Source organism: Pimephales promelas, chromosome 11, assembly GCF_988280905.1.
Source record: "Pimephales promelas chromosome 11, fPimPro1.hap1.1, whole genome shotgun sequence".
NCBI classification, from domain to species: Eukaryota; Metazoa; Chordata; class Actinopteri; order Cypriniformes; family Leuciscidae; genus Pimephales; species Pimephales promelas.
In genome coordinates, this window is record NC_142779.1 from 26,560,906 (window position 1) to 26,571,355 (window position 10,450).

The following is a 10,450-nucleotide window of genomic DNA, read 5'->3' on the forward strand; positions in this document are numbered from 1 at the left end:
CGCATGCACCACTTGTCACAAGGATGGTAACTCTCCTAAAACCAACATTAACAGAAAGTCTTCTAAATTACTAGCCTATAACAAAACATCAATCCCTACTAGATCTCCTTGTTAACATTAATCTTGCACACACACTCAAAAAAAACACACAAAAAAAACACATTACACTTAATTTTAGCATTTTCTCGCCCTTTTGAGTGCCATGGGCAAAGCATGCGTGGAAATAGAAATCCCAGCCCAGTTTCAGTTAAACTTAAGTGTGTATTAAACTATAAAACTCAAACCATAAACTCATAACAATGAAACGGTTGTTTACTTAAAATAATATACCAGTTATATGAACTTGAAAGAAAAAGAAATGGCTAAATACGCGTAAGTTAATTTGACTAAACAAATTAGTTTAATTAAGTTTGTCCTACTCAGACCAATTAATTATTTTGAGCGTTAGGGTTTACAGTACGAGACGGGCACAAACAAAGGGATTACTCCAGCAACACAACGAAAGAGATGCCTCTGAGGATTCCAAAATGTTTTCCAGTGCCAAGCTGTGGGAAAACACAGTCTTTGCATTGCCATCCTTGTAATCCTAACATTAAGAAAACGTGTGGATGAACTTTATTTTAAGGGTGTATTCACACCAGGAAAGTCCGATAGTTCACTTGCTTTGGTCCGGACCAAATAAATTATTATTATTTTTTTTTTGGTACGGTTCGCTTTCACACTGCTCTTTTTGCAAGTGAACCAAAATTTGTAAACCAAACCACACGTGTGCAAAGGTCGTCCATTCATTGGACAAGGATTCTCAAGGGAAATCAGGAAGTGCAAAAAAGGCTTGCGTTGGCATGGAGATATTTCCATATATTTCATACTGCAATATTTGTTCTTTTACTAATTTTGTGATAATTCTGTACAAACGCAATATGAAGAAACTAATGAGTGTCATATGATACAATGTCATCTATACGAAGTTGTAATTCGGATTTTGAGAAGACGACGAGTGTAACGTTTGAGTGGCTCTATAAACGCGGGGAAATACGACAACTCTCGTCTCTCGTGCATCTTTTCTTTCGACCACCTTCTGTTTTTTTTTTTATCTCTGGGCAACATCTGAACTTTGCGTTACAAGTGGCACTGCACAGAAGACGGAGAAGGTATACAGTTTTCATTCATAGAGAGGGGCTATGTTCACCCATTCAAATAATGAGATTCTTATTGTGTACTAACAAGTGCTGTCAATGTTAACGCTTGCGATTAAGTTTGTCCAGTTTAACGTAAATTAACGCATCATCATCCTTGTATTGTAACTATCCTTACATTAATAATAATAATAATAATAATTCATTACATTTATATAGAATCTTTTCGGCACTCGCTTTAAGGGGGAAACTCGTCAACCACCACCAAAAGGTGGTGAACTGCAAATGCTTTATGAACTGCAAATGATATTTTTTTTTTTGCATCTTTGCGCGATTAGACATTCACACACGACGCGCAGAAAGACGCGCAATATCCTCTTTCGACACAGTGCTTTCTTGCAATTGGGTCGGTTCATGTTCACACCGTAAACGAAACGTACCAGAGTTCGTTTGGAACCGTACCGAGACCACCTCTTCAGCTGGGTCTCGGTTCGGTTGTTTGGTCCGCACCCGAGTTCGATTGCTGTATTCACAACTGCCCAAAAGGTCCGCACCAAGGGGGCAAACAAACTAGAGTTCGATTTAATCGAACCAAACAAGGCAGGTATGAATACACCCTAACAGTTCCAGAGCACGTCAGTAAGACACTGTTCGTTTGTTCACTTAATTCTACTGTGGATTATTTTTAGACAAGAATAAACAGGAAAAAAAATATGATGCAGTGATGACTATATTAGACCCGACAGCAATGTTGCAACACACGAGTGTGAGTATCAGTATTTTTACCATGTGTCACTATTGCTTTGTCTGATACAGATTATTTGATAAGTACCGAGTATTTATACTGTAGTCAAACCGAATATTTCTAATGAGGTTTGTGATTTGCTGTTCTTTCCTTTGCTTCTGCGTTTAATCGGTTAATACGCCGGATTCCCAGAACGCAGGGAAAACGCTGCTTTTGTTATTGTTTTGAGCTCACAGTAATCCTGAATAAAAGCTTCAGTGAGCAACATTTTTCTGTTTTGTTATCTGTAAGACATTACAACACGCTTTGTTTTATTTAAAACATGGCACTGTAAAATGACAATGTACATGTTTTTCTCTTTATGGAAAAGGATGAATGATGAATAGCCAAGTCACCTTCATTTATATAGGTATAGCCTATAAGAAACGATAAACAATGGTACATATTCATTCATGATTCTGTTTACACGAAATGCTGAAAGTTATCGTGTCAACTATAACTGTGGATAAAGCACATTGTTAAGCAAAATTATTTTGATATACACAATCACAGCAGTGGGCATTTACTTCCAAGTCTTGAATGTCGCTCGATCAAAACTAAGTGTTTAAAAGAGAGGGTCAAAAACAGGATAGAATAGCTTATTACTTAGAAATTAGGATTTTTATGCCAAAATCTTGATAACATTATAAGAAAATATCATGAATGCAGTTCATGGCCCCTTTAAAGCAGGAGAATAAAATGTCGTTTTATCTCAATAGTTCACATAAAAATGATACCATTTCCTCATCATCATTTACTCTCCCTATGTCATTCCAACCTTTTAATTATCTACATTTTTCTTCTGTGAAACACAAACAAGACCTTGTGAACTTTTGTCAATACAATGAAAGTGAATGCAGTTTATATCTCCAATTTTTTTTTTTTTTTTTTTTTTTACTATAATTGGTAATTGAACATGGTATGCTGTTCAGGGTGGTGTGTGTTCTCAGCTGAAAAATTATAACTCCGTAAAGTTATTTAAAGCCATCTCCTGAACTAATACTACATATTGCTATAGCTTTGGGATTAAGTGTGTCCACACCGCTGATATTTTTATCTGGTTTAACTTATTCACATTTTGTGCATGAAATAGATGCAGTCAAAAATTTGTCATTGAAAATTGCTCATTAAACATCAGTGTTTTGGTTAATGGTTTTGGCCCTCCAAGACCTTTTTTTTTTTTTTTTTTTTTAAATTTTTTGCTGCCCTGGGACTCCTGGCCGCATATTTTCGTTTGCTGAAATTTGCATAACTACAAATTATTTGCATTCACTTTCATTGTATGGAAACCAGAGGCTTGGACATTGACGTTTATCACTTTTGTTTTATAGAAGAAAAAAAATTATACAGATTAGTCATAATGACATGAGGTTGGGTAAATTGTCAAATGTTTTTTTTTTTTTTTCAGGCAGTGTTTATAAATAAAGACGTACTCAGAAATGTCCTTCAACTTTTTTTCAGCCCAGTAACAATGTTTGGAGAGAATATCAACTCTGTGCATTCGTTTATAGAAGCCAGAGCTGTTTGTTTTTGTGAAGGTGATTTGCATAGTCAAGGTAAAAATCATGCCAACTCGCGTGGAAAAAGACAAAGCCGATGCATCTGATATTGCAGTTCATTATGGATGCATCTGGAGGCTGAAAGGGCAGAGCGTGTGAAGTAAAAGAGCCCATGTCTCATCACGTCGTATTTGGAGTGTTATGTGAACATTACTCTGCAGGTGCAATGTTATTTTTTGGCTAGCGATCAGCAACAGTAAAAGTAGATTGTTGACTTAATATGTGTTTGCCTAAGATCAACTTTCAGCACATGGACATGTAATAAAACCTTAATAATTGTTGCTGCAGTGAAGCTGGATATTTGGAATTGCTTAGAACATTGATGTTTGAAGCGCTGGATCGTTAGATGGGTTCAGTCCAAAGCCCTATCTCAGTGTTTCTTCACTCTTATATAACTCTCTTTCTGCAACATCCTACTGCTCTTCACTGGCATATTTTTCTTTGTTTTACAAAGGCTTAACATGTACCGAGCAGTTTAGAAACTTTAGTAATTTGCCCATAATATGATGTAATTTTGGAATTTTGACTGATAATGTAAGAGATTTGGTGTCTTTATTAAATTAGCATGTGAAGAATAAAATATGTTTGAAGATGATGCATTTGAAATACTATTTTGTAGGCTGTGTGATTGTGTGTGCATTGCTCCTGGTAGTTTGGTCTTTCTTAGTTTGGGGAAGGGTGGAATTGTTTGAAGTCATTTCCCGTAGTAAAAGGAAGCAACACCACCTTTTAAATATGAAAACAACACCTGATGTCGAACTGGACTCTGGTAATGCACTTTAAACGAAGAACCTAGGCAGTTGTACAGTGCGCAGTGAGAGTGCTATTTAGATTTTCAGGATCTTCTTGGCAGGCGTTTTAAAGAATGAAGTCAATATATGGTTGATTTAACTTAAAGCAATTCAGCTTATGTAATGCAGATAAGTTGGTAAGTTGTAATGCATTATTTACAAATTCAATGTCATAAATGCTGTACATAAAATAAATAACATGGATATTTTTGCATATTTCCAACCAATTTTTAGTTGTGTACTACAAATGTGATTGAACAGAATGTTTACACCATGTTAAATACTGTTTGATACTTCTACTGACTTCTGTTCCAGAATCTAATAAGGAATATTAAGTTTAGCTGGTTAACTGACATAGCAACATGTCCTTATTGCTTTTTGCGTAAACATACATGCCAATTTCGAGTCAAGTGGCGTGTTGTCTCGACGCATTTTGAGCTATCCGCGTGTATACGTGTATGTCTACGCCATTAACGTCCGTGTCATTCCGCGTGTCTGTACACGCCGTCAAATGTCCAAGTAAAACAAAGCAAAATGTACATCTACATCTGGAGAGCGATGTTTTTCTTTTCTAGGATGGTAAGGGAACAGTCATAAATGTCATTAACCCCAGTGACGGTTAGGTTTAGGGACAGGGTTGAGGTTAGTCATATATTTATTAGGGGTGTAACGGTACACAAAAATCACGGTTCGGTACGTACCTCGGTTTTAAAGTCACGGTTCAGTACGTTTTCGATACAGCAAAAAGAAAGAAATGGCAGAGAAATTTCCTATTTGTTTGAAGAAAAAATATTTTTAAATAAGTGTGAGTTTTCCTAGATCTTGAAACTTTCAGGTTTATAAATAGGGGTCATCTTTGAAGGATGAACAAATAATGTTTTGGTCATCACATTAAAAATAACATTTAAATATATATTTATTTATATAATATTTGAATTTTGAAGTGCTGGAAAAAGATGTGTGAAGTACTTAAAAGCATTTCACCATTCCAGCCAAACTGGTTACAGTTAGTGTTACTATATTAAATCCATGGTGAATGTTGCTGGTCTGTGGACGTAAAGTACTAGTTCATTCACGGCACAATGTTTCTCCTGGTTTCCATGACAGCGCTGTTTGATCTAATAGAGATCTACGGTTAATAACGGAGAAATGTGAATGCATCTCACTAGATCTCGCAGCGATGTTATTACCTCAGTGGCGAATTCAAATGTTTTCTTTACCGGATCTCTTAGTGCGGTGTGGTAGTGTTGCTTGATCGAGATCGGCTCGCGGTGCGCAGATGTTGCTGGTCCGAACTGATAAACGATCCGTGAAGCACATAACGAGGAGCGCAGTTTCGTTCTGCTTTCATTACCCTTGCCATTTGGATGTTGCGCAACGTTGTGTTGGCCGTGTCAGCACGAATTTTGCCGGCAAGAAAAATGGTCCAAGCAATCGTTCGGTTTGTATGCGTACCGAACCGGAAGCCTCGAACCGAAACTGTTCAATACGAATACATGTACCGTTACACCCCTAATATTTATATATACAGTAATAACGTTAAGTCAACGGCGTTCATAAACACGCTGAAAAGCGATTATGCATGTTGATAGCACGCCAAAAATGGAAATATGAATTGGCGTGTCATACACGCGCTACTTCATGAGATTAGGGCTGCAACAACTAATCGATAAAATCGATTATAATCGATTATGAAAATCGTTGTCAACGAATGTCATTATCGATTATTTGGTCTGATTACGTCACGGGGATTGTTTACATGGAACATGCGCTTCTTACATGCGCTTCATGAGGCGCACACGCAGTCTCTCTCCCTCGCCGCTCTACCCTGTCTCGCGCGCGCAACACGGAAAGGTTTGGAGCACATTATCTTCTGTCTCGCATGCGCACTCTTGATTCCGTGAGTTTGAACTAATTTGCGGGCATCAGGAAACCGCTATCAATATGCAGCATACACGAAAATCATTCACCTTACGGTAAATTCGCCGTTTTGAAACCAAAATAGGTGACCTACGTTAATCTATATATTCTTTATGAGGCCTTATTAATAGCCTTTCTTGTTCTGTCCTATCTATTATATTTTGCTTCCTCACTAAACAGCTGTGCTTTACATTTAAAACAGCTGTGCATCTGATTTTTACGATGTTTTTCATGAATGCATAACAACAAAGAGCAATGTGCAACGTTTTACCAGAGTTAGTGCTACACTTATTGTCTCTTATTTGTTCCCCACTAAGGAATGTTTTTTTCACTAAATGTTTAGATTTTATAAAATTATTGTGCACTTGTGATATTTCTAGGCTAAGTTTTGCTGAGTTATCCACTAATCTAGTTTACAATAGCATTTTTGTCATAGGTTATGGTCATATATATTTTTTTTATTTGTTGTTTTTCTTTATAATGAAGTTATCTGTATTAAGTAGATTGTTCAACACACAAAAGAGTGTGGTTTTTAGGGTTTTATTTTGTTATAATAAACAAAAAATGAAATATAATTTTTTATCCGATTAATCGATTAAGCGAAAAAATAATCGTCCGATTAATCGATTATCAAAATAATCGTTAGTTGCAGCCCTACATGAGATCAGTCTGGACATAGGCCTTGTCCCAAATGCTGACCAAATATATTCTCTATTTGAGATTATTGTTGTTTCTTGTAATACTCCAATGGCATTGTTTATGGGTTGTAAATTTTTCTGTCTTCAGTGTTTTAGTGAATACTGAGAAAATATTGTCTTTTAATTTAATCAATCAAAATGTTTCTCTTATCGGTTGACCACAATTTAAGAGCACACTTCTGAATCAGTAGATGACAAACGGGACACCCTGCAGTCCCTTGGACTTCACGTGTGCATGAAAGAACGAAGGCCACGAGACTGCAAGTCCACATCAAGTACGCCATTTAAGATGGAGCTGGACTGTCATGACTCATGATGCTCTGAGCAAAATGATTGGAGTGTATTTTCACAGCTCATCTTTGTGGTTTTATTTGTGTGCCCTTGTAAAGAAATGCTCAGTATTAGTGGTCAATCAATATATCACCAATGCCGATATTTGGCCGTTTTGAAATATCAGTATTAGCCGATACGTTTTACCATTTTGGCTGATTTGTTGAATTGAGACTTTATCTTGACAGCGCTGCGAACACCCTCATCTTCTATCTAACGTGTTTTTAGAAGAACTGTTACACAAAGTACACTATGCACTATGTCCAGTTTCCTACTATGTCATATTCATATCGTTTTCACTGTGTGCTTTATGTCAAATTAGTCTTTATTTAAAAAAATATAGTACCAGTGCGCACAAACCTACTTGCATTTACTTACTTTTTAATATTTATTTTCAATGTCTTTATTTGTGAAAAATACTGTACTAGGATCAAGACGTTGACACCCAAAGAATAAGTCTGTTTTTGCAGATTATAAGAATTAATTTTCAAATATTTTAATAAATAAGTAAAATAAGTATAAATTGTTTATATATTGGCCACCTTACTCTTAAGATATCTGCAATGGCATTCCAAAAATTCTGTATCATTTGACTACTAGTGTATACACAGAGATAAATGTAGCTTCTAGTGTTGGTATGAATTGGATATGAGACTTTTGAAATCCCATAGCATTCAGTCTTTTGAGATACTTTTGGAGTTTTTCTGAGGTTTATTGCAGGATCTGTTCAAATATTAAGTTTTCATTCTAATTTCATATGTATTATCTTGGCATTAGACTAGTCAACCATATATTTTGCTCTGTGAAGATGATACGTTTGGTCTCCTCTTATAATGTGGAGATGTGAGCATGATCTGCCGGTGGCCTCAATTTAGCATAATTTGTGCAGTACAACCACAGTGTTTTAAGCAAGATCAGCATTTTTTTCTTTATGACAAAAAAGGGAACAGTAACCGCCTCTCAGACAGGCCGTTTTTGTGTCTGCCTACATGTTCTTTGTCAGTGCCCCCCCCCCCTATTCATACTTCTGTCTTGTTTTTACCGCTCTATAATGTGTGTGTGTGTGTGTGTGTGTGTGTTGGTTTTGGTGGATTACAAGGTCTTTCCACCAGTTTACATACCAGCATTATGAGGACATTTGGGATTATAAGGACAAAGGACATGTCCTTGTAATTCAAACACCGTGAAATCATTAATCTGAGCCTGAGACACATCCTCCTGATTTTTTTTGGGATGTCCCTTTAAGTAGGTATGGGTCAATGACGTATAAGGCCTTTGAGAGGCCCATTTTTAAAATACTTGAAATAATAATATATTTGTCTATTTTCTAAACATGTGGAGTGTAGTCTACACATGCATGTGTGTGAAAACTTCAAACAAAGATATTTTAGTGCTTTTAAACTCAAATGAATAGGGCAATGACCTTAAAAAAGTCATTTGGGGCGACCGTAATTTATCTTATAATTAATAGATTTCCTTTGCATAAGTTATATTTTAAGAAGTATCAGTAATTAATTGAACTGTTTAAGAAAGATATACTCATGTGTCCTTTCATTTATTGCAAATGATGTTAAATACATTTTTATCTATAATGGCAGTGTCACCCTCATAAAGAAATTACATATTTTTTTTACTCATATAATCCATAAAACTGATTTAAAATGTGTAGATATAGTATCCACTTATTGATGTTATACCAATGAATTATATTTCAACCAAAATGGACAGACATTATTTTTTGAATTTACTGCAGAATTGAATATAGTTGGTTACCCCACATGACAAATGGTCGCCCCACATGATGAAAAACAGCAGGCAATTAAGACTATTCAATGATTTTGATAGTTAAAACACATTTAATGGAATTTTATGAAGAATCAGCATATTTAATGAAATTTTATGAAGAATCAGCATATCCATTTCATTTGACACATTTCATAACATTAACAGTTTCCTCACTATTTCATTTGACACAAAACCATCATATTAAAATGTTCAATACTAATGCATTAAACGCTTGGACATAACATTGAACAGCATTTTCCTTTTTCATTTTCATTCCATTAATCACTTAAACATACAATGTTTGCATTTTCATTACTATTTTCATTTAACAGTTGAACATAGCAGCATTCTGCAGACACATTGAACAGCATTTTCCGCTGCCTGTAGCGAGCAGTCTTTTCTTTGCTTGTTAGTGGGGCCATCTAGAAAAAAAAGTATATTTAAACATACACAGAGTTAGAAAAAGAATTGGAAAAAGTAGAATGAATGCTTAATATTCACACATTTCTTTGATAAAAAACATAATAATCAAAAAGAAGTAAGCTTAGTCCTCTCTGAAGTAGGAGGGAAATTATTGAAATTTAGAAAAAATATGTGGTGAAATTTAGAAAGTTATTTAAAACAACTAAATGCATATAATGAATGTAAACATTTGCATACAGAAACTACAAATACATGATATGTGTTTTCTATCATTTAAACAATCAGTGGCGGTCGCCCCACATGATGCTTGGTCGCCCCAGATGATATTTTCAAGTTTAATCAAGTATAACAGGCTAATGCTTAGCTATAGAGCCCAAGTTAGCTTCTTCTAACCACATATCACTGACAAATTTAGAATTTACAAATTTAAAAATAAAGATTTGCGTATAAAACTTATAATTTACAGTTTTAGGTTGGTCGCCCCACATGATATCAAAATGTGACGTATACACTGCAGCAGTTTTAAAGAGGATTTGTTTGTAAAAATGAGAGTGGCTACTCACCTGCTAGTTGTCTCTGTGGGACCCTCACCATGAGGCTGGCTGATGCAACATCCTCTTTGAGATGATTATCAGAATATAAGTCCCTTATTTGTATTTTCTTGATGGTCGCCCCAGATGATATTTCAGATAATGAACATCTTCGGACAAGATTTGTTTGTTTATTATGATTGAAATGTGTGTACAAATGTTTCATAACTTTGTCAATCAATGGAAAACAAGTTTAAAATTATGCCAAATAGGGTAAGGATTATATTTAAATTATTTTAGTTTGATTTAAAACCAGTTGTTCAAACAGAAGTCAAGTCCGGACGGTCGCCCCACATGATGTTTTCACACTTCAGGTGGCAGAAAATGCCAATAAACCAATTATTTTTAGAGAAATAAGAGTGGGCATATGTATAAGGGAGGTGGTAGACATACATGTTATAATTTTATTAATTTTAATGTTTATTAATTGGTAA

At 35.3% G+C, this 10,450-nt stretch overlaps 1 protein-coding gene across 1 annotated transcript in view; it reads left to right on the top strand.

Moving 5' to 3' along the window:
* socs5b (suppressor of cytokine signaling 5b) overlaps positions 1-10,450 on the top strand; it is a 43,658-nt gene that overhangs the window by 5,557 nt on the left and 27,651 nt on the right. The window lies entirely within an intron of this gene.